General features: G+C 29.1%; 1 protein-coding gene and 2 long non-coding RNA genes across 3 annotated transcripts in view; 1 reads left to right on the forward strand and 2 right to left on the reverse strand.

Annotated features, from left to right (window-relative positions):
• LOC142333402 (uncharacterized) overlaps positions 1 to 6,594 on the reverse strand; it is a 29,788-nt gene extending 23,194 nt beyond the window's left edge. Inside the window, exon 1 of the long non-coding RNA XR_012758589.1 lies at positions 6,271 to 6,594. This is a non-coding gene — a long non-coding RNA (uncharacterized LOC142333402). The remainder of the gene's footprint in view (positions 1 to 6,270) is intronic.
• LOC142333334 (dynein axonemal heavy chain 10-like) overlaps positions 1 to 26,598 on the reverse strand; it is a 363,654-nt gene that overhangs the window by 104,087 nt on the left and 232,969 nt on the right. The gene's annotated exons all lie outside the window — the stretch shown is intronic.
• Positions 8,137 to 25,284, forward strand: LOC142333404 (uncharacterized). Its single transcript, XR_012758591.1, has 3 exons — positions 8,137 to 8,266; positions 16,837 to 16,958; positions 19,281 to 25,284. It is a non-coding gene; the product is annotated as an uncharacterized LOC142333404 (long non-coding RNA).

Genomic DNA, 26,598 nt, shown 5'->3' on the forward strand with positions numbered 1-26,598 from the left:
AAAAAAAAAAAAAAAAAATTAGATGGAATAATTTTTTCATTACTTTAATTTTTAAAAGTACTAGTTAGAAGATGTCTGTTGATGGCGGTCGCGCCGTAGTGGTGGGAAGACAAGCAAACATAATGAGTGCAAACAGAGAAATAACTAATCAAGCCAGCAACTCTAGTACTGGACTGGCGGGAAATTGTCGGTAGATAGATTGATTACGCATACGAATTCAGTTAGTGCCTCGAGTTAATATTCACTCTTTTTTAACATAACCTAATCCAGTTGTTAACGTCATCCAGTTTATATCTTTTGTACGAAACGTCTGTTATTATTGACAAATTGAGTTTTATTTTTTTAATTAATATTATTACGGAATATTATAACATCTTTGAAACAATAATTCCCATTTATTGTATTCAAATTATTTATTAGATTAGAAATGTTAGAACTCAGTTTACACTCATTTATTTTTACAAAATAAATTAATAATCATTTACTGTCTTTATCTGTTGACAATGTATCCAAATAGTTCTAAATAGTTGCGAACCAGAATCGCAAAAATAAACAAATAAAAATGAAATGCGTTATATGCTTGGCTATGTAGGTTATTTGGCCATTAACTAGGGAAGTAAACTTTATTGTATATAAATTTACTGATGTAAGCCAAGTGTATTTCACGTGTTAGAAAGAGGTTTTCAACATGAAATTTATCATATCTCATTTTAGATATATTAATTTTTAAGTCGGATCAGTAAATAAAATCATCAGTAACTACATTGAAAGTTGATTCGTTATTAGGAGGGACCCTACTCGGAATCAAACACGGGGCCTTCTGTTTAACAGGCAAACATACTTATGCCATCGAACGGATAAAAAATTAACAATCTTTAATTATAGCAATTTTATCACAAATTACATGAATAATTTTTAAAGAAAAGTGGTGTATTTAAATTACAAAATAATTTGTAGAGAAACAATGTTCACTTTTCGCAATCATAAATAAGCATAAAAATATTGTTACAAATAATTATATTTTTTCTATGTTTTCTATTCATTCGTTTAAATGAAAGAATGTGTGTTATTTGTACTGAAAAGAGTAGTAACATTCCTAAATAATTATTCACCTCTGTAAAATTAACAGAACTAGATTTTTTTTGCTGCACAATACGAGTTTACAAGAGCCTCATTTTACTTCCCGATAACTTTTTTAAGAAATTACAAAACTATTTAATAGATAATAACCTATTCATTCAAAATAAAATTAAATATCTTACTTTACAGAACCGATGTTAATGAACTTTTAATGATTAATTATAAAAATAAACTTGAATATTCTGCATCTTCAATTAATATGTACAAATGTTATATAGCTAAATGATTTTCATTAACGCTTTCTAAATATATATATTTTATAAACATAATAACTTCACATATTTTTAAAGGTAATTATGCCATTCTTTTTATGCGTCGTTGAGTGACGTATTACTCAATTCCGCTGTATTCTACTTATTATATACCAACCAAAATAAAAAAATCATTTAAATTATTTGTTCTGTTAAAAAAAACCTAATCTTATGAAATACAATAATTAAAAGAGAGTGAAGCATGTTGTGTGTATATATATATGAATGCTAAGCAAGAAAGGAAAACATTCCCATCGGTAGCGTTGTCAAAAATATACTGATCTGAAGCTCCTTATAAAATTCTTATAAAATTTATATATAGATTACTTTATACATAATAAAAATAATTTGCTTTCAAGTAAGTTATACATTTCTCTTTTAGTATACACTAAAAGAGAGGTTTCCGATTCTTTTGTAGACTAAATTTTTTGTATTTAATTTCTATTTAAATGTCCTCTAATAATTGCTACTTATTAATTATTTCGGGTGTCAATATTTTATTTAAATTCTGTTTTTTGTTTTTAAAAAAAAATTAGATTTCTGTTAATAACAAAATCTTTTATCCGTGTCTGCATTTGATGATTAATAAATTAGCTATATATTTTAAAAAGGTAAAATGGATTTTATTGTTACATGAAATACTTTAAAAATATTTTCTCGCTTTTTTTAAACTTACATTGATGTGTTTTGCAGATCAAAACGGTCGGTTTTTATGTTAGGTGGTCATATTTATTATTAATTTTTTTTGCAACAAAAATTTATTTTGATTTTTTTAAATATTTTTTATTAAGCGTGATAACTTACAATTGTACAATGAATCCAACTTTTAAAATTCACCTGCATGATTAGCTAAATAACATAGCCAACAGTACATAAACGGTTAATGATGAGGCCTTCAATTATTTAATTTTATGTAATATTCAGTATGTATATATATAATTACAACCGCGCACGTAAACATGATTCCACATATACATAAAAGCACATTCGGGTGCGCGCTTCAGTTATTTTTTTTTGCCAAAAATTACAATTTTTTATTTCAATTTAAAGCAGAAATTTAAAAAAATCGAGTAGTGTAATTAACTCTAAATCTTGTAGCGTGTGAAAATGCCATATCTGACCGGGATTCGAACCAGAGACCTCCGAACGAAAGGCCAAGACGCTACAACTCGCACCGTAGATGCCCGCTAAAAAGTTATATTATAAATTTTATCGTCTCATTTTCATTTTTATAACAGATTGTTACCTTAACACAGTTTGTAGAGAAACAGTAGAACAAATGACTGATGTACTAAAGGTCTCGGCATCCATTTTTAACTTTGACACCTCTCAGATTACAAGGTATTCCCATATGAGTATCGCTCTCCTCTCAAAAAAAAAAAAAAATCAGAAAATTCTAGATTCGATTCTTGGCTTGAATTATCATTAAAAACCGACGATTAACGTATTGAAGATTTCGAGTTGATTTTCGTTTTGGACGCAAATTTGCGTTCGTAATCCTTACCCGCATATCGTTCATCAAAAAAAAGAAATATTACAAACATTAGAATCGCAATCTATTTGTATCTTGTAAAAATAAATATATTTTTACATGGACATCTATATATAAATTCATAATAAAAGATTTTAAAAACCTACCGATATACTGAACGTCTCAGATTCGAGTCCCATGTTAGAACACCACCATCGACAATTGTTTAGCTAGGTTTCATACACAAAAAAAAAAACGTAACATGTCTCAATTCAATTCCTGACTTAAAGCATTTTTTTCAATAATTTCAATCGAAACAATGGTCACAACGAATATAAAAAAAATAAATAAATCATTGATAAAGGCGTTGGTGATAAATTATAGTATATGGAACACATTAAAAGTGGTAACTGTTTAACCTTGAACGGTTGAATGTACATGAAGCGAGGAAGCGGGACCGAATCCCCTTCCGATGGTACAGCAACCGTTGCTAAGACGTTGCCAGATAGACAGCGTGTCAAAAAAATTGTTATGTCTTCCGCGTACTAAAGAAATACTCAATTGACGCGTCAAATTCCATCTATTAACAAATTTGAATCGACATAAAATTATTTTTAATTTTTTTGGCATGTTAAAAATACAAAGGCTGATTGGGGATTCGGCACCTTTCAGCAGCGCTTTATTTTAAAACCGATTAGTTTTGTAAACACAAGACTCAAAATTGTATTAATCTTTCATATTCTCGTATTTTAAAATTTATGTAATTTAACATTACATATTATAATTACATTAATTTAAAATTTAACATACAATAAATGGAATACTCGAGCGAATACAAAATTGGTAGTTACAGTGATAGATAACTTTTTTTTTAACCAACATAGCATGGAGGACCGAGTCGTATTAAAATGTACAACAAAAAAAATTATCGTGCAAAAATTGTTGCAAACTTCAGGCTTTATTTTTGTCTTAATGTACATAGTTTAGGCTTCAGAATTTTCTTTTTTTGTATGAAACGACAAAACCTAATGAGAAAATAATAAAAAAAACATGAAATAATTGTTGACATTGATCTCAAGCGCACGCGCGCGCGCACACACACACACTTCATGGCGGGTAGTAGCGCCTTTATCTGCAATCCCGAAAAGTTTTGAATTCAAATTAAAAAATATATATATATATATTTTATCTTCAAAGATATGAACCACCCACCCTTATGCTGAGAGGAAAAAAGGAAATATGGCCCACACCAATAAAGAAAATGCTGAAATTTTGGCAGAAACCTTCAATAGACTCCTCAACTGTGACGACCCCCAGAGCTTTTTGAGATTGACACTGAAACTCCAGTTAAAACTTCACTAGTAAATATCAACCCGCCAACAATTCAAGAAGTTCTCGCAGCCTTAAATGAAATAAAAAACTGCAAAGACCAACTTGAACTGGAACTTGGGGAATACCAAGGGGGATTTAGGCCATGGAGAGGTTGCCCGGAGCAAATAATATCCCTAAAACTTATGATGGACTTATATAAAAGACGGAAAAAACAACTAATAATCACCTTCGTCGACTTTAAAAGGGCCTATGATTGTATACACCGACCATCCGTGCTGAATATTCTGAGAAACCTGGGCCTTCACCCTAAACTCGTAAACATGATAAAATTAACTTTAACCGATACCCAGTCCAGAGTGAAATTCAGAGGTGAACTCTCTCGACCCTTCTACATAAAAACTGGATTGAGGCAAGGAGACGGCCTCTCACCGCTCCTTTTTAACTGCGCCCTTGAATTTGTCATGAGAAAATGGTACGAAATATATCCCAAAAATATAAAAATGGTTACTAAGAAAAACTCCATCGCACTAAATCGCCTAGGATTTGCAGATGACCTCGCTCTTTTAGCAAATAATATTCAAGAAGCCAAAACACAAATCAAAACGTAGCACAAAAGATAGGGCTTCATATCTCTTTCGAAAAAACTGAACTAATGGCCATAGATCCTCTGGTAATAGAGCGCATTACGGTAAACAATCAGAAAATTAAAATAGTAAAATCTTGTACGTGTTCATCCGTTTTAATGTGTGTGTGTGTGTGTGTATATACATACTGCAGAGAGAGAGGGAGAGAGAGATATATAATAAGTGAGTAAGCATGCTCTGTAATATAAACGATTTATAAATGACTAACAAATTTCTTCATATTCTCTCTTTTGTTTTTTGTGACTGTGATATAAGTGTGCGTCCATTATGCTTCAATACATACACACACACACACACTCACGCATAGGCAAAGCAAATAAAATGTTTCGACTGCAGAATAAAAGAAAAGAACTATTATAATATATTAACGTAAAATTATCTGGTTTACATTTTGGAATAAATATTTCGTTACTTTCAGAGAAAACAGTTCTGACCGTTACATTTAGTATCTGAGGTATTTTAGATGTATTGCAACTACAGTAAAATCTGGGGCAGATATAACAGCAAATTAATGTGGCCGTTGCAAAACAAGGCGATGTAATATTGCTGTTTTAAACCGATTTTACCTATTTATTTAAAAAATGCTCGCCAGACTGGGATATATCACGTTTACGTGCGCAGTTGTAATTATATATATTAATTGAATATTAGGTAAAATTAAATAATTGAAAGCCTCATTCATCATTACCCTTTTATGTACCGTTAGCTATGTTCTTTAGCTAACACGTACAAGTGAATTTGAAAAGTTGTATTCATTTATTACGTTGTTCAATTGTAAGTTATCACGGTTAATAAAAAATAAAAATGAAAATAAAAATCAGAACAAAACTTTTGGCTAAATTTTAAAGTTAATAATAAGTCTGACCATCTAACATGAAATCGACCTTCTGCTTTGATCTGCAGAACATAATGAAGGTTTCAAGAAAAGTGAGAAAATATCTGTAAAGTATTTCATACTAAACAACAAAGGCAATTTATCTTTCTAAAATAGATAGCTAATTTATTAATCACCAAATGTAGACACAGGCAAAAGGTTTTGTTATTAACAGAAATCTAAACAAAAAACAGAACTTCAAAGAAAAAAACTAGAATATTGATACCCGAAATAATTAATAAGTGGATCACTTCAAATAGAAATACGTAAATAAAACGTTTAGTCTACAAAAGATTCAGCAAAACCCCTGTTCTAGTGTATCGGAACTTACTTGAAAGCAAATTATTTTAGTTACATATTTTTATAAAGTACTTAATTTTAATTAAAATAACAAGAATAAAAATATATTTGACTAACCTAAAAATAATGATTTTTGCCAAAACAAAATGTCCAAATGTAAAACGTTTACTTCATTACATTCCCATAAGTTAACCAATAATCACATTATTTGTGTACCATTTTTCTTATTACAAAATATTATTATTTGAAAGAACTTACCTAGTTTACACGTAGAATTATTTTCTAAACGGTTTTCTAGCTTCACGTAAAATACATCTAATACGATAAATACAAATAATAAAAATTTGATACGATTTTTAAAACAATAACACACCTACAGAAAAGAAATAAAGCATCATTTACTGTATGACAACGTTATTCGTTAACAACACTTTTAATAGATTAATAAATTATCAGAAAAAAAATGTAAGCTAATATTATTATTATGTAAGATTGTTTATTTTTTCTCCATCGCTGAATGTAATGGAAGCAGCTAATATTATAAACTAATAAAATTTTTCATCAACTTAACACACATTTTGACATACGCAGATTGATGAATTTCGACACAACTAAGAGAACGAGAGTCAAACGAGGTGGGAGAGTCTCTGCACTCTCCCCCACTCTTAATATACGGAGAATATTAATCTTAATAAGAAATAGATCAACATTAGTAACTACACAGGTGCGATGTTGCTATGTTGCCAATTATCCTGAATTTTCCTTCCCCCCTCGCCCTTTGGCTGCTAATTTCGGCATCAGGTAATTTACTCCGTTGTGTTTTCTACTTATAACACATTTGCATACAATAAACCTTCTAAGCAATAACCGTTAAGGAAATGAAAAAAAAAAAAAATTTAATTTTTACGGTAAAATTTTTTTATTTATTTTTTTTATTTTATTAACGAATCAGCATATTATAATTTTACTATTATTTATAAAAAAAAAAAAAAAAAATTCCTAAAATATTTGAAATCGATGTTATATTCTCCATTTGACAGTACTATTAATGAACTTTATGATATTTCTCGTTTTATGTAGTAGTGTTAATAAAAAAATCATACTTAATAACTTTTTTATTTTTACGTTGTATTATACAGTTAGTAAAATAATCACTGATTTTATACAACCGACCTCCGGACTTACATATTTTATTTATCCGTAAAATTTACATAAATTATTGCTTGTTATAGTATTCGAATTATTTGAGAGATTTTCGTGTTAGAAGATTCACAGATTAATTATGATTTAAATTAAATATAATCTGAGATTACTGTTTATTAAAACGTCGATTATTCGGACCTCCATATCTCAAACATTATGTGACAAATCTGAGAGAAAAATAATTATAAAAATGCTGAAAAAAATCGCTTGTTGAACCATCCATAGACAAAATTTACATTAGAAAAAGGGAACTTTATAGCGATCAAATCGAGTCTAAATTTACTTGTTTTTTTTATAAGGACTAGCGTGAAATTAGTAACATCTCTAAGTGTTATTGAGCTTATTTGTATTACAGATGTGCTGGGTTGTACTGTGAAATACGGTAGTCGACTTGATATGAGGTAAATTTGGAAATAATCGTTTTATATCATAATCCCCATGTATTAAAAAAATATTCATTAATATTTTTTTATCATATGTATTAATAGAAATGATCCTGTTGTGTGTTTCTGATTGATTACTAATGAGAATACGGTCTAAGTTGTAAAATTGTGTTGAAACTAAAGTACTGAAAGTATGCGTGAGTGTAAATTATTTAAGGTAAATTAAATACTAGCTAAAAAGAAATAATTGAGAACCTTACTACCGTTTGGATTCCTTGGTTACGTTCCTTTGTTAACGTGTATATACGTTTTAAAATTTGGTTTCAATTATTTTTTATGATTATAAGTTATCAAATGTTTAAAAAAATTAATATTAAACTGTCGGTCGGTCGCTTGCTCTGAGAGAGCTGCCGTGTAGGAAGTTTAGATGGGGTGGTTATTTTCACGATTATTAACTCTGGCGGTTGAAGAAATTTGTTGTGGAAGACGGTTATCCAGTGGTGGGGAGAGACAGTGTGATTACGGGCGAAGACATAATATGAAGCGTATGGATCCAGCGGCCATCTTGGGTTTATTGCGCAGTCTAGATTCTCATGTCTGTGGTCAGACTTAACTATTAATATTATATCTTATACGTTTATTTTAGATAACCCTCGTTGTTGGTCGGGGTAAGCATTTTTTATATATATTATTTTAATGTAGATTAAAATAAGTGTCATTATTTTTGTTTGCCTATTGTATCCAAACTTATCACGTACTGAATTTTAAAATACAATTTGCACTCTCCTATTTTTACAAAATAAATTAACTATTTCGTAAACGCAAACGTTTCTGACTTTGTTTTCTGTTTATAATACCGGCGAAATAATATCTGAAAAATAAACAAACAGAAACAAATTACGCGACTGGTTATAAATTTTAGGCTAATTGAGCAATAAAATAAACCGAGGAAATAAATTAATAGAAAATAATACTTAAAACTTTATGATGAAGGATATTTTGTAAAAATTACTATAATTTCAAATATGAAACTTTACTTTATAATCTGTACTTTATATATCTTAAAAATTTTTGATTCACATCAATTTTATCCATTTTATGAAAAATAAATTTCATTACATTTTTCCACAGTCGGATTATTTTCCAGAAGTAAACGGGCATTAATCGATAACAGGGAATTTTTTGTAACTTCCATGTTGTGGGTACTGCTTGACCAAATTCATTAAGTTGTCTGTGTAATGTGAGGTTATTAGATATTCGTTATTTAAGTTGTCATGTTTTTTGAAAATTTGTTTCATTCTTTTATACAAAATTTTAAATTGTGTTTGACAATGGTTTCTCTCTAAGCATATCAGTTGGACATGACAGATAGCTTCTGTGTGTTGTGTTGGTCAAGTGTCAGTGAATGCTATTTTAAAACAATTTAAAGAAACCGGTTAATTTTCATCTCAAAGGAAAGGAAAATTTGTCAAAATTTTTCACTCCAATTGCAATGTGCTGATTTAACAGAAATAACAGGTAGCCTACTGACAAACCTACAAAGTTTATTTGAAACTTTAAATATCCTGTACTCCAAGAAACCAAATTAGGATATATTCTTACGTTTGTTTGCTATTAAAAATTATTTCTATGTCGATGATCTAATTACCAGTTCAGATTACTCAAATGGAGTTATTCTATTAAAGAACGATATGTCCAAATTATTACAACAGTATGGTTTTTCACTTCACATGTGGTATTCTAACAATTGCGGTTTTTCTTTGTCTTATCATAATTCATCCATACTATCTAATCAAGAAGACAACATATGTACTCTTAAGAGTTCTAAGGAACAAAAAGTCAGATTCACTAAATTTCCAAATCACTCATTCTAACAATTTACAAATTTATACTAAAAGGAATACTCTTTCCATCACAGCAGGTGTCTGTGATCCTCTAGGACTCATTGGCCTTATTATTATAATCATACAAACAGTTTATGTAGTAATTATGACAACTCAAAGTTGACTGCCCAAACCATTAATACAGTGGCTTTCATTGTATAATCAATTACATCTAATAGTCATGTAAGATAAGTAGATCCATTAGGTTTAATAAAAATAGAAAAATTCATTCTATTAAATTACATGGATTTTCTGATGCCTGTATATGGTTGTTATATTTATATAACAATGGCTATGGTTGTTATATTTATATACTCACTTATACTCCAACCATGTAATTACTAATTTACTGTTCTAAGTCAATGTTAGCCCCTTGTAACAAATCATATTACCCAGACTTGAACTCTTTGGTTGTTTACTATTTTCAAGTTTATTTGTGAAGGTTGTATAACTGCATTATACACTTTGATGAGATACACTTATACTCTGATTCAATCATAGCACTTTGTTGTATTCATGGACATTCTTCGAATTGGAAAGTATTTATAGGTAATAGTTTCTGACATTCAACAAAACACTTCATTAGGGGGTTAGGGGTAGCTTCGGTGTTATAATTTTGCTTAAGGGAGGAGATCCTTTTTTGAGTGTATTTTGTTTTATTAGTTGTTTATATTTGTAGTTTTAAGGTTCCTTTTAATATATTTAAAAAAAAAATTGATTTTTGTTTTAAAATTTGGCTTTAAATTTTTAACGCATGTAAATTTTTGTTAGGTTAAATATCCTTAATGGTTAATTTTTATTTTCAGTGTTAAGGATTTAATTATATTTTGGTTTTTATTTTTTTTATGATTTTTTTGTTTTTCATTATTTTAAGGTGATAAAAAGTTAATAGTATTTTATACTTTATTATAATTTCAAGTTACATTGCTTTGAGGTTATTAACTTATAATTTATCTCATATCCTTGTGGACATGGGGTAAATAATAAAAAATGAGAAGTAAATTGTTGTTAAGATTTGTCCTGTAATAATATATGGTTCTTCAACTGGTCGTGCTCCGATTCATGTAAGTAGAATAAATGTATTTACTATAATTCAGAATATTATTTTATTTATCGGTTAGAATGATCTTGTTTGAAATTTTATTTTTATTGAGAATGATATTGATATAATAATTATAATTGATATTATTAGGGCTACTACTCCTCCTAATTTTCTAGGGATAGATTGTAGGATTGCGTATGCAAATAGGAAATATCATTCAGGTTGAATATGGGGAGGAGTTCTAAGTGGGTTTGCTGTAGATAATCCTACACTAAACCGATTCTTTACTTTTTACTTCATTATATCAATAATAGTAATACTACATCTAATATTTCTACATGAATCCGGATCCTCTAACCCACTAGGTATAAAAAATAACATTGACAAAATCCCATTTCACCCATATTTCACAACCAAAGATATTTTAGGAATAGCAATAACAATAATAATTTTTATAATAATAATTAATATAAATCCATTCCTCACTATAGATCCAGAGAATTTTACACCAGCAAACCCACTTAGAACTCCTCCCCATATTAATATCAATTAGCCCTAATTATAGCCCTAATAATATCAATTATAATTATTATATCAACTAACTTAAATTATATAACTAACTTGAAAATTAACTTGAAATTATAAGAAAGTATAAAATACTATTAACTTTTTATCACCTTAAAATAATGAAAAACAAAAAAATCCTAAAAAAAATAAAAGCCAAAATATAATTTAAATTAACAGCTAAATAACTCCTTCAACATATATATATATTTGTCATAACGATATCGAGGAAAGGAACCACGAACCCAAACAAAAAAATAAATAAGAAAAATAACCTCATAAAAATTTAAAAAATAAACTAAAAAAAAAATTTAAAACCAAAATAAAGATCTATAGGGTCTTATCGTCTCTCTCCTAAATTTAAGCTTTTTAACTTAAAAATAAAATTCAAACTAAATTTTTAAAATAAAGTATAATTTTCGTCAAACCCTTCATTCCAGACTTCAATTAAAAGACTAATTATTATGCTACCTTAGCACAGTCAAAATACTGCGGCTATTTAAATCATTGAGCAGGCCAAACCTTAAATAAATCACAAAAGGACATGTTTTTGATAAACAGGCGAAATTATTTTTGAGATAAGTCGTAACTTTGTTACGACTTATCTCAATTTATGAGAGTGACGGACAATATGTACATAATTAAGAGCAAAATTCAAAAAATTAATTTAAAAAAATTACTATTAAATCCAAAATTCAAATTTAATCAAATTAAAAAATCAAAAAACAAAAATTAATGTAACCCATAATAACCTCTTTATAACTGCATCTTGACCTAACATAAATCTTTAAAATGAAAAGAAAATAAATTTTCATTACACTCAACGACAGAGATATACAAGAAAAAAAAGGTACAAAAAATCATGGAATATCATTAAATTACAGGTTCCTCTAAAAAGATTTAAAAACCGCCAGATCTATTAAATTTCAATTATAAAAAATAAACTACCTTAGAAAAAAAATTACTAATTAAGAATAACAGGGTATCTAATCCTGGTTTAAATTCAAATTTATATAAATTTCACCTAAATATAAAATATTAAAACTAAATAAGACTAAATTCTAAAAAAATTAACTTGAACCTGAGGAATAACCGCAAATGCTGGCACAACATTTTTTGGTTCTAAAAAATATAACTTAAATTAAAAAACCTTAACACTGAAAATAAAAATTAACCATTAAGGATATTTAACCTAACAAAAATTTACATGCGTTATAAATTTAAAGCCAAAATTTAAAACAAAAATCAAATTTAAAAAAAAAAAAATATTAAAAGGAACCTTAAAACTACAAATATAAACAACTAATAAAACAAAATACACTCAAAAAAGGATCTCCTCCCTTAAGCAAAATTATAACTTCGAAGCTACCCCTAACTGAAGTTATAATAAAAAAATTACAGCCCAAAAAGATGAAACCAAACTTAAAGCTAATAATTTAAAGCTACAAAAATTTAAGATAAAGCTACCCCTAACATTATCATGATTTTATATTAAAAAAAATCAATGGTTCAGAATAGATGGAAACAAACTTAAAAGCTAATATAATAATTAATCTTGACTTTCAAAAATGACATTACTATAATAATAAATTTGTTTTTAAAGAACCAAACATAAATATTTAAATAAAACATATGTAATTATCTTATTAAACTTAAACTTAAGATAAGAATTAAACCATGAGTTTTTTTTTTAATAATTATGTATTTTTAAATATACTTATTCTAATATAATTATTTTTTTTAGGTCTTTTAAACTTTAAAATTTATTTCAATGTATTAAATTATTTTAAATAAGATCTTATTTAATTTAATTAAAACTAAAATTGATTTTAATTAAATATCTAATTGATGCATTTAATTAAATAATTTATTTTAGATGATTATTTTTACAAAAACTATTTTACATTAAAATAAAAATCTGTATTAAATTAAAATCTTTATTTAAATAAAACATGGTATATATTATATAATAATTTTTTTAATTTATATAACACTTATAAATTAAAATATTTTATTTTATAAGATTAAATATTAAAGGGTGAAATAGTTATATTTAAATAAATATATTACTATATGTTGGGTAAAGTTAAAAAATAAAAAAACACACAGCTAGTATTTGCCAAAAGAAATTGGACTTTAATTATGTAAAACAACTGAACTTATGTTAAAGCATAACCTTAAATTAAATGAAATTATGAAATAAACATAACTTAATTTCACATAAGAAATATCAACTGAAATCAGCATATCAGTAATAATATTATTAAAATGAGATTTACAATTATATACTTAGAAAAACAAAACATCAATAAACATAATATGACTGGAAAACTATTGCATTACTGACAAATGCTGTAATATTGAAAAATTAGCAATGAACAAATGTCATAAACTTAGAAAAATAAATTAAAGTCAATCTTGATTGGCATTGGCCTTTCCTGATTTATGAACCGCAAACTTAACGTTAAATAATGTAAAAATGTAATTCTAGTTTGACGTAGAAAAAGACACAATAATATTACAGTACAAAAGAGTTAATTACAATATAATCACACTGAACTTAATTGAGCACATGAAATGGGTTGCAGCTGAACAATGACAGCCTTCTGTAAGTGACCTGTCGTGACTGTACTAAAGTGAAATTGAAACTTGAACGGCATAGGTAGGATGAACTGAATGTTCCACAAATTTGAATAACATAAAGGTTTAACGTAATGAGTAATGAAAAACTGAACTTGCCTGTAGCTCACAAATATTTGCCAGAGATGAACTCGTAACAGCAAGTACAGAAGAATACCTATGTAGTCCTGGGCGTATTCCGCACGGTGAATCAGGAATACAGCGGCGTGATGTGGTTTAGTGGTAGAATGAGGCGTGGAATCTCAAATGTGTAGTGATGAGTTTGAAATTCTGCTTGAGCGTGAATGTTACCACAAAGTTTGCCCTAGGCGACTGCAGTGGTGAGATGTTGGAGGTACTCTGCCGAAAAGATGGCGAAAAAAGGCGGGGGTAACCAGATCCAGGTAGTTGGTAGGAGAGTCTGTGTGTAGTAAGGGGACGAAAATATAACGGGTGTATGAAAAGGGTAGTCTAGAATAATGGACGCGGTCACAAAGGTGACGGTGGGAGGGTCAAAAACAAGAACAATAATAGAAACATGTGGGCTTTACAGACCCAGCAAAACGAAACCAAGTGGAATTCAAACATTCCTTGTAACAAAGCAACGGGACCCATCCTAGTTTGGAATTCGTAGAGAATAACGGAAAAACTTTATGCCAGAATGGCGTAAACACTATATATAATATATATATTATAATATAACTATCTTTTTTCTTTTTTGTAACATAATAATTTATCAATGAATGATATAATATAAATATCTTATTATAACGAAAAAATTTTTGTTGAAAAATTAAACTCAAAAATAAAAAATTGCAAAAAAATGAATTAATGGAATAATGTACCGTAAAAAAAATGATAAAATGATTTTTCAGGTAGTGATTCCTACCTGAACTTATACTTTCAAAAATCTTTTCCTGACGTTTAAATTAATTTTTGATGTAAACAAATTATATTTCTTACTGAAGGCTTGTTTCGCTTGTGCTATTCGGCATTTTATATCGCTCCTGGTTCGTCCATCTTTAGTAATTCTACTTCCAAATAACAAAATTCTTCTACCTCCGTAATCTTTTCTCCTCCTATTTTCACATTCATTGGTCCATCTTTGTTATTTCTAATACATTTCATTACTTTTGTTTTGTATTTGTTTATTTTCATGCAATAGTTCTTGCGTAGGACTTCATCTATGCCGTTCATTGTTTCTTCTAAATCCTTTTTACTCTTGGCTAGAATTACTATATCATCAGCAAATCGTAGCATCTTTATCTTTTCACCTTCTACTGTTACTCCGAATCTAAATTGTTCTTTAACATCATTAACTGCTAGTTCCATGTAAAGATTAAAAAGTAACAGGGATAGGGAACATCCTTGTCGGACTCCCTTTCTTATTACGGCTTCTTTCTTATATTCTTCGATTATTACTGTTACTGTTTGGTTCCTGTACATGTTAGCAATTGTTCATCTATCTCTGAATTTGAACCCTAATTTTTTTAAAATGCTGAACATTTTATTCCAGTCGACGTTATCGAATGCCTTTTCTAGATCTATAAACGCCAAGTATGTTGGTTTATTTTTCTTTAATCTTTCTTCTACTATTAATCTGAGGCCTAAAATCTCTCTCCTCTCAATTCTTCTGTATAGAATTCTAGTTGATGCATGACTTCGGTTTTTGATGCATGACTAGTTAAACTAATTGTTCTGTTTTCTTCACATTTATCTGTCCCTGCTTTCTTTGGTATCATGACTATAACACTTTTTTTGAAGTCTGACGGAACTTCCCCTTTTTCATAAATATTACACACCAGCTTGTATAATCTATCAATCGCTTCCTCACCTGCACTGCGCAGTAATTCTACAGGTATTTCGTCTATTCCAGGAGCCTTTCTGCCATTTAAATCTTTTAATGCTCTCTTAAATTCAGATCCCAGTATTTTTTCTCCCATTTCATCCTATTCAACTTCCTCTTCTTCCTCTATAACACCATTTTCTAATTCATTTCCGCCATATAACTCTTCAATATATTCCACCCATCTATCGACTTTACCTTTCATATTACATATTGGTGTACCATCTTTGTTTAACACATTATTAGATTTTAATTTACATACCACAAAATTTTCCTTAACTTTCCTGTATGCTCCGTCTATTTTACCAATGTTCATTTCTCTTTCCACTTCTGAACACTTTTCTTTAATCCACTCTTCTTTTGCTAGTTTGCACTTCCTGTTTATAGCATTTCTTAATTGTCGGTAGTTCCTTTTACTTTCTTCATCACTAGCATTCTTATATTTTCTATGTTCATCCATCACCTGCAATATACCTTATCTTTTTTACTCAAACCTCTTGCGATGTCCTCCTCAAAAATCTTCTTTACCTCCTCTTCCTCAAGCTTCTCTAAATTCCACCGATTCATCTGACACCTTTTCTTCAGGTTTTTAAATCCCAATTTACATTTCATTATCACCAAATTATGGTCGCTATCAATGTCTGCTCCAGGGTAAGTTTTGCAGTCAACAAGTTGATTCCTAAATCTTTGCTTAACCATGATATAATCTATCTGATACCTTGCAGTATCGCCTGGCTTTTTCCAAGTGTATATTCTTCTATTATGATTTTTAAATTGGGTGTTGGCAATTACTAAATTATACTTTGTGTCAAACTCTATAAGTCTGTCCTCTCTTTCATTCCTTTTGCCCAGCCCGTATTCACCTACTATATTTTCTTCCTTGCCCTTTCCAATGCTTGCATTCCAATCTCCAATTATTATTAAATTTTCATCTCCTTTTACGTGTTTAATTGCTTCATCAATCTCTTCGTATACACACTCTACCTCATCATGATCATGGGCGCTTGTAGGCATGATCATGACGTTAACAATCGTTGTCGGTTTAGGTTTTGATTTTATCCTTATTACGATTATATTGCTATGCGTTTTGAAATATTCTACTCTCTTCCCTATCTTGTTCATTATGAAACCTACTCCTGCCTGCCTATTTGTATCAACATAAAGTTAATTTTTTATTAAATATCTGCATTGGGTTTAATTTGCTTGCTTAAAATAAATATTTAGCATTTAAGATTATTTTATTTTTAACGTCCCATCATTCTAATTTAACTTTATGTTTTACAGGCATGAAAATTTATCAATATTTAAGCAACTTGGGTGTAAGAAACTGTATTTATTATTGTTCTGAGTGAAACAAAATTTAAAATGAGGTTAAAAATGAAGTGTTTAATTTAAAAACAAATCAGGTTAGTGAAATTGCATTTTGTTTTTTTATAACAAGATAGTACATTATAATTTTTAGTGGTATCAACAAAATTTCATTAGTACTAATTACAAAATTATTAAAGTTCTAATAATAATAATAATACCTATTCTTTGATTTCATACTTATCTATTATTATATAATTGATTAAAATAAATTCACACTCAAATCTATGAATTTAAAAAGGGCATAAATACAAACCTCTTCAGGATTAGAAAACCAGAATATTGTAATCCTTTCTGTTACAGACAGAGAAAGATTAGAAAACAAGTATGAAATTATTTCACTGAAAAACATAAAACATAATTATAATTTGTTATTTTAATGTGCGGTTTTTGTCAATTGGCAATAGAAATGAATATTACTGTAAATTTGTTAGACAAGCCAGACATTTTATAAATAGTGGAATTATAGTAATGTATTTCTAAACAGTACCACTTTCCATCATTTTTAGTTACTACTGGTGTTGTTCTCCCAGATAACAGGGTTAAGATGACTTGTCTCCTCAGTTCAGTATGTTAAGACTCAAATCCTTGATGAAAATTTTCGGTTCAAGGAATGTAGCAAAAAATGCTGATGCTTTGGAATCAGTCATTCATCCTGATTGGGGGGGTTTAATTACCCCCAATCCTTTACAAAGGTGTGGTGTCAGTGAGGCAGTTATGCTATATGCTGCACTTGTCTTGGCTCACCGCTTGGGTTTTAGGTGTTATGCATACATTTTGCTACATGCCCAGTGACTCCTCTTTTTGGCTGTTATAAATGGTTATAGAACAGTCTCGCGGGAGGCAGTCTGTATTATAGCCGGAGTCAAACCAAGATATCTTGGCTAATGAGCGTAAGGAACACTGCATTCCAAGGTAAATAACCTATTGATATCAGACGAAAGTAGGAGATGGAAGATTGGAGCCTTGTTTCTTGGCAGGTCAGGTGGGACGAATCCCAGACAGGTTGCTACACGCATGGTATATTTCCTATAGTGTCTGTTGTAGGTGCGATTAGATGGGTTTCCCCCAATCAGTATATCGATGAGTTTGGCTAGGTTTCATTTGGTGGTGGATTCGAGTCAATGCCTGGATTTTGGGAGTGATGATACAGTGAAGCACGTCCTGTATATCTGTCTCTATATGAGGTCAAATATTCACGAGCTGTTAGGGAACTTGAGAGAATGCATTCCTTTCTGGATCTCCATATTAACTGGATGATCCGCAAGGTTTTGTTCCATCCGCTTGGTTTTCTTCCAAGCCATTTTCTTTGTTGTTTTTTTTAGTATGGTTTTTTTTTAAAGAGGTGGAAGAGAACCCCATTTTGAGCAGTGTCGAGCTCACTAACAGGTTTTGCAAGATGTTATTAAATATGTATGTGTTCCTGCACACTACAGACTAAACCACCCCTGGCTACCCACCCTTCTTGATACAGTTGATGTGCATTACTCATGGAAGGGGGAAATACACCCTCACAGACATTCAAACACCACAGTCAACAGATACGGTTGGTTTTGTAGGTCTGCAGAGGGAGTTCAGTTGAGGTATTTGATCACGGCAGGATCCAGGGTGGCTACGGTTCCGGCCTAGGCATGGATAGGTTGGAGGTAGGCGTAATGGCATCGTGCCACGGTTATATTGTTATTGTTTGATTCGATTTTGGGCTTTTACATCAGTGGCATCCTGACAGGCCTGGCCGATTACTGTGAGATGTAATCAGAGGGGTCTAAAGACAACATCCAGTAAAGTCCCTCGGGGCTCGAAACGGAGGGTGTGGTGTGGCGACCGGTGACGTTACCGTTCTTCCCCCTACAGGGTTGGGATGCCCAGATAACAAACACTATTATTGAATTTTTTTTTATTGAATATGAATAATATATCGTAATATGATGGGTTAGGGATTGTGATTGTTTTCTAGTAAATTCTAAAGAATTTCAATCACAGTATAGCTACTATCACAGCTCCTTTTAAGGAAAACAGGTGCTGAAATATTTTGTGATTGACATGGTAGTGTCCCTTTTGAAGAAGTTCCAGGTCAGTAAGTTACTTTTTTGAGTAAGTTTGTGAAATTTAGTGCTCTCACAACCAGTATAGAGTATTTAACAAATAAGTAACATTCCATCTTGGAGATTTAGTAGTAATTAATTTACCAATGCAACGGCAAGAATTGTTATGATTTAAACAAAAAGTTATTTATAAATTACTAGCAATCTGTATTCAGTTCATTATTTTAAAAATATTCTAAATGTTTTGTATATTCTTTTAAAAATAATTTAATTATTTATTTTAATTTAAAAATTACAATTTTTTTTTAATTTCAGTACTGAAGAAGTTTATGAAAGGAAATTTTCTGAAGCTAAATATGACAATTGATTCAGTAAATTACTGATTCGGTTACGGTTAAAAAAATCAGTATAATTACTGAGGCAGTTTTTTTTTGTAGCATGAAAAAACTTTCGCATTATCGTCCAGAACAAATATATTACAGAGGCGTTATGCACAGATGTCCTCTCTGATGTAGATTAACATCGTGTTTCGATATTTTATTACTTCTGTACTTTAGAATCCTTATTATAACTACTGAATCAAGTTTCCAAACAACATAAGTAAATTAAATGTAAAACACACCATAAATTAATATCTTATTTTATATCGAACAAAAAAGTACTACAATACAATAAGGTAATTTTGGCTTAATTTTCCAAATTTTACATGCAATGTGATCAAATTGTTTTAATTGGAATACATTTCTTTACATAAATTTTATGATTTTTTTTTAAATTCCTATTTTCACTTTATTAATTAAATTTTGTTTAAGAGTTCATTTAAGTTCAATACTAGGTCTACTATTCATGTAACATTAGAATACCACACTATTCAAAAATAGTCTAATATTGTTTGAACGGGACTAGTAGTTGGAAAAAGTCTTATTATCTTAATCTTATTTTTAGGTAGATTTCATAAGAAAGCTACCTATTTCAATGGGTAAAAGTTCAAAAAGTGTATATATATTATTAGCAAAACCAATTCTTTTGTTATTGTATTTGTCCATATTCTCTCCTGTACTAATTACACCAAAGACAAAAAGTATAAACAGTTTACCACTAAGTGTACAGAATTCAATAATGCTTCTTACCTTATGTGCTTTCAAGGGTTCCCCTCATCTACAGTCTTTCTTTTAAACAATCGCACATTAAATTAGGAATAAAATTGTAAATGTGTAAAAATATGTAGTCATATTAAATATTATAAAATTAAAAAAAATTTGTGAACAGTACTGTAGTGTGGCTACCTAGCTGCATAACAATTTTTTTTTAATTTTATAACCGATGATGAGGGAAATCCTTGAAAGCACATAAGGTAAGAAGCATTATTGAATTCTGTACTGTTGGTGGTAAATTGTTTATACTTTTGTCTTTAGCATATCTATATCTATGTATTTCACTTTCTCGTGAACATGGGCAAAATCAGACCATGGAGGTGGAAATGGGCAGGGCTTTCTAAAAAAAAACCAATATCGCTATAACTTTCTTATTAAGTAAAATATCAAATTCATTTCGTACTATTCTTTGAATAAGGGCCTAAAACCTATCTTAAGTAAAGTTTTTTGATATCAAAAAACTTTTTTTTGATAATGTGTTTACCGGTGAAGATATATAAATTTTTATCCTTCATTTCCTAGTTTTCCATTGCAGTTATAAAAATATGTTCGCATAAATAATATAGGGTTAAATTAAATTTTATTTTAAAAACTTTATTAATTTATTTAAAATATATTGGCTTTTGGCCAGTACAAATTTTTTTAAAATTTAATATAAAAAGATTCTGTTTTATGATGAAAGAAATTAAAATTCTTAATTTTCTAAGTTTGAATCGGTATCAGTACACGACAAAACATAAGTATACGTTGTATTTATTATAGTGGACGTAATTATTTATTTATAATAGAGACTGAAAGATGTATTTTTTTTAAATTCACTTTTCGGCAAGCGATCCGAATTATTGAAAATTTTTAAATTGTAAATTTCTATGGCGTTATTTAAGATTAAAGAATTCTATGGCTTTAAGATGTTTAAAGAATATAGATTTGCACTACACCTAGAACGAAAATTTGTTTAAGGTTTAAAGCTATTTTTCAATATATTTTGTTAGCATTTTAGTTTGTATTCTTTATTTCAATAAGAATTTATTTACTAAAACATACCTGTAGTTGAAATTTGATATCGATGATGAGAGACATTATATTTAAAACTGTGCACTAATTTTTTTGTGGTGGATATGTACATTTGTACATCTTATTTAACGTATTTTTACAACGTAATGCATTGACATTTATATATCTTAAATTTCATTTTACTTTTTGTTTTGTAAATTATTTATTATCGGTTGTTCTCTTATAAGAGTAACCTACATGTCGTTTTATATTTTACATTATTTTTTTAGTAATTATTTTTGTTTATAAAGTAAATTATAATGTTTTGTATTTTCGATATTAGTGTATTCAATATGAGCTTATACTTTGTTATCGATATGAATTTATTATGACTTATTTCATTAATAATAAGAATGTGTGACTGTTACATTAACTAGATATAAGTATATACAGAGTGATTCAGGAGGATAGGGCAATACTTTGATAACTCATTCTAGAGGCTAAAAATAAGAAAAAAGTTCATATAAACATAGGTCCGAAAACGCTTTGTTAGCGAGTTATACAGGATGAAAGATTTCGCCCGAGTTTCAGTTCCTCTGGGTAAATTAAGGCTTTCTGAAATTCTGGGAAGGTCAATTTAGGGGCAAATTCAATTGTTTCTTATGGTTTTTGAGCTGGGAAATCAAAAAACATAGGTCCTAGAACTGTATGTCTCTTAGTTTCTAAGATATCCTGTGTAAAACACCAAAAATAGGGTCAAAAACACATTTTTTTACGTTTGACGTACATAACGTTGTTAAATTGGTGATAAATCTTACATTTTTTAAACATAAATTGTAGAGAATTTAATTATAAGAAGATTGATGTAAATAATGTCAACCTTGCTGTGTGCCATTTCTATGACGTAAACGATTTATTTAAGCGAAATCATTTATAATAATTTTAAATATAAAAAATTGTTATGGATTTATGAGTTACGTTTTGTTTTAACCTCGTACAGAAAGTTACATTTATGGAAGTAGGAAAACATTTTAACGAATCTATGCAGATAGATTTGCATGGAACAGAAAAATCTAGAGATTGTCCAAATTGTCAACTGTTTTTTAAGTATCAAAAGTAATAATATTAACATGGAGTGGATTAAGGATATTTCATTAATAATTTTTCCATATAAAAAATTAATTTGTGACTGCAGGCTCTTCCTCAAAGATTCAAATACTGTATCATTTTTATTTTTGCAAGTCGCTTATTAAAATATTAATGAACAAGAAGTTTGTTAAAGAAAGAATGTTTGCTCAGGAAATGGAAACTGAGAGTTTTGAACTTCAAGATCCACAATGGTATGACAGAGAGACATACACCAACAATCAGATTGATATCAGGCATGATGGGTAGAATTGCATGTACTAGTATAGTATAAATGTTGTAATGATACTGCAAACTATTAATCACTGTCTGCACAATTCAATGGTTATAAAAGAGGTAACGAAACGTCTGTATGTATGTAGTTGTAAATTCCATTAAATAAAATAAATTATTACACAAAGTTTATGCAAATCTATCATTTATTCCATCGAGTGAATTATTCTATTGTTATTATTATTATTACTATGAACTAAATTCATTTGATAAATTTAACTGACTTTTGTCCTGTCAATAAAGTATATTTTACGATTCTTCTCAATAGTAGTGGACTGTATAAAGTAATTTGTAAATCTATGCCTATTGTGTGTATGACCTTTCACTAATAGTAATTAAATGAAAGAAAAAAATTTATTGGCTGTTATCTTACAAATCCAAACTGAAAAAGGTACGATACTACAAAAATAAAAATCAATTTTAGGTAATGAATTAAATTTCATATTGTGCATATTTAAAATAAAATAAACATGCTAAGCGAATGGCAATTGAATGGAAAAGAGTGAAACTCTATACACAACAAAGTCACAATTTAAGTACCTACAAAAGGCTTTGTAAATCCTACAGTGTTGACAGTCAATATATGAAGCGATTAAGCTATTTACTGTGACAGTAAACACCAAAAAAACTACAGGCTTTCTCTTTCTGATAAGGTAGTAATTGAGGTAATCTGTAAAGGCGTTGAATGTTAGGTGTAATCTGAGATACGAAAGAGTGAATGTTTCTTGTCACTGGTTAAATTTTTATCGGCTTTCGCTCTCTTATATGATATTTATAAAAGTAATCTGTAAGGGCGTTAGATGTGTGGTGTAATCTTAGATACGGAAGAGTGAACGTTTCATGTCATTGATTAAATTTTTCTCGGCTTTACCTCTTTGATAAGAAAGTTATAGAAAAAATCTGTGTGGACGTTGAATGTTTGGTGTAATCTGAGATACGGATGAGTGAATTTTTCTTGTCATCGGTTAAATTTTTATTGGATTTCTCTTTCTTATAATGTAGTTATTGAATAATCTGTGGGAGCGTTGAATGTTAGGTATAATCTGAGATACGGAAGAATGAATGTTTCTCTTCATCGGTTAAATATTTATAGGCTTTCTCTTTCTGATAAGATAGTGAGGGTGTTGAATTTTCAAATATAAGTCCGTAATCAAATCATGATTGTTTTATTACATTCTCAAATATATTCTGTTAACAGTATAAAAAGTGTTTTGAAAGTATAAAAACTGCAAACCTAATCGATACAGGATGGTGATTTGATGCCAAGTCACTTGCTGTGTTCTGAAATTCTATCTGCATCTCTACTATTTTAAGTTATATCTTTGCAAATATCAATTGATGCTTGAAAATATATACTGTCAGAAAGTGTAAAAAAAATGTAATGTAAAATTACTCGACAAGGTAAAAACCTTCCTAAAAAAATTAAGAATTTAAACAAAAATCTTTGTTTCATTTCTTTAAGCAATTTTTTATTGTATATTTTAAGAGATTTATATTTAAGATTTTCTTTTTTTTTACTGATGAATTAATTAATTTAATTCTATTATGATAGTTTTAGAGATTTTGGTTTATTTTTAATACTTGTGAAACATTTGTTTTTTCGTTGGAATTAATCTATTCCTGGATTGTCCTTTTTGTAATCTAAACGTTTTGTTTCTACCACATTAAGTTTCAATGTTTTCCTCCATTCTTTTACGACTACCTAGAACACAATTAAAATCGATCAGAGTCAACATCTTGTTATATTATACCCTTTTTTGATTTTAATTGTTCCGACAATTCCAAATAATTTTAACTGTAGAAAAGGCATTGGAATTTTTTTTTTCCCAGCAGAATGATATACCTTTTTAAATTATAAAAATGTAATTGTATAATTGTTATATATCACCATTCTAACTAAGATTACTATTTTTACACAATCTACCTGTTCTGCCAAGGTCTTCCCTTTCTATAAAACTCTAATATATTCTACAAATTGTTTATCGATGTCTGCTTCTCTTCTATTCTATTTACCACAACTTTTATAAGATTTAAAAGGTTACTGAAAGAAGAGAACTTCCTCTGCGACTATTAACTTCTCTTTTTTCTCCTTTTTTATGTAAAGTATGAATAGCCACAGAAATAGCAGCAGTCTACTTGCCATTCTTTCGAAAAGAACAAAAAAAAAAGGTTCTAACAGTATAGCTTTTCTTCGGGTGCTTGCAATTTCAATATTTCTCAAAAAATAATTTTCTTAAATTTTGCTATCGCAAGTTTATATAATTGTTATATATAAAAATATTTTTTCTTAATTTTTTAGAAAATAATTTTCTTGGTGAAATAGAAAATATGTTATTGTAATAAAAAGTGCAATCGATTCAGTTTTAGAAATATGTTTATATCATAAATTGTGTTTTTTATGTGTTTTTAATAAATAATATTTTGTTCCCGATGTAAAAAATTTCAGAATGATGTAATTTAATTTTATAATGTGTTTGTTAAGATTCATTTATTATATACTGAACCAGCTTAATTAAATATTGTTAGACTTTATTTATTGTAACGCATTATAATTCAGTGTAGTGATTAAATCATTGTAAATTAAAGGTGAATAAAAGAGTGTTCAATAAATATTTGTGTATTGGCAATTACTTAATGTATACAGTTAATGTATAACCAAGGTATTACACTGAGGCTGGAATTGTACAGTGTCTGTGAAGTCTAAACTTTAATATCCACTTAATTATTAATATTGTCAATTAATTTTCAGGTATACATTGTAAATTATTTATTTTCTAATCTAATAAACAATGTTCCATGGAAAACAGGTTGATTTTTATTTAAAACATACACTATTCTTTTCCTAAAAACTAATGTGATCAGATGCAAGTAACCTAACCTACATTGTGACGAGTGGTAGAGATGTGTGTATACATTCAGGTTTTAGGTTTGAATCTTAACACGTAACATAAATAAAAGATAAAATGTGATCTATCTCTTGTATTTTAAAATATTTTAGAAATCTTACCCTTTCAGTTTAACATTTTTAGTGTTTTTAGTAATACATCGTGACGTCAAGGAATCTTTTCCTAAGGAAAAGTCAGGAATTTTTAGAAGAAATCAAGAAGATTGCAAAAAAATTCAAAGACGCATTTTTGTTACCAAATGTAGATATTTAATTTTCAGATACACATTGTAAATTATTTATTTTGTAATCTAATATACAATGTTTCACAGAAAACAGGAGGATGTTTAAGTAGTGGTGACCCATTGCTCAGCACATTGCTACTACATGCAGCCTTTAACATGTCCTTTTCTTATTTACATTTTCCAATTATTTTTACGTATTAAAGGACTGTTATTGGAATTTATCTCAAATCACTATGATTTTTGTTTTGTTTAATATTTTACGTAATTGCTTTTAAATGGCATCTAAAAAGACTGTTTACTGGTGAGTGGTTAGATTAATCCCAGTACTCAGTCGATTGAGAACAGGTAGAGATGTTTTCTATGACTTACACAGTTTATAAGTTTTACTTAAGTTTATATGAAGATATTGGTGCGACTTTTTAAATTTTTTCCTGATGGTTGTATAGCATCAAAATCCATGGTCTTGAACCAAACTTTGATGACATCAGCAAATACCTGAACTTTTTTTTGTCCACTCATTTGACTGGTTTGATGCAGCACTCCGAGATTCCCTATATAGTGCCAGTCATTTCATTTCGGTATACTCCGTACATCCTACATCCCTAACAATCTGTTTTACATATTCCAAACGTTGCCTGCCGCACAATTTTTTCCTTCTGTTTGTCCCTCCAATATTAAAGCGACTATTCCAGGATGCCTTAATATGTAGCCTATAAGTCTGTCTCTTCTTGTAACTATATTTTTCCAAATGCTAATCTCTATCAATTTGATGCAACAACTTTTCATTTGTCAATTTATCCACCCGTCTGATTTTTAACATTCTCCTATAGCACCGCATTTCAAAAGGTTCTAATCTTTTTAATTCTTCTCAGGCACTCCGGTAGTCCAAGTTTCACTTCCATATAAAGCTACGCTCCAAACATAAACTTTCAAAAATG

Source organism: Lycorma delicatula, chromosome 12 (assembly GCF_047948215.1).
Source record: "Lycorma delicatula isolate Av1 chromosome 12, ASM4794821v1, whole genome shotgun sequence".
Classification (NCBI taxonomy): Eukaryota; Metazoa; Arthropoda; class Insecta; order Hemiptera; family Fulgoridae; genus Lycorma; species Lycorma delicatula.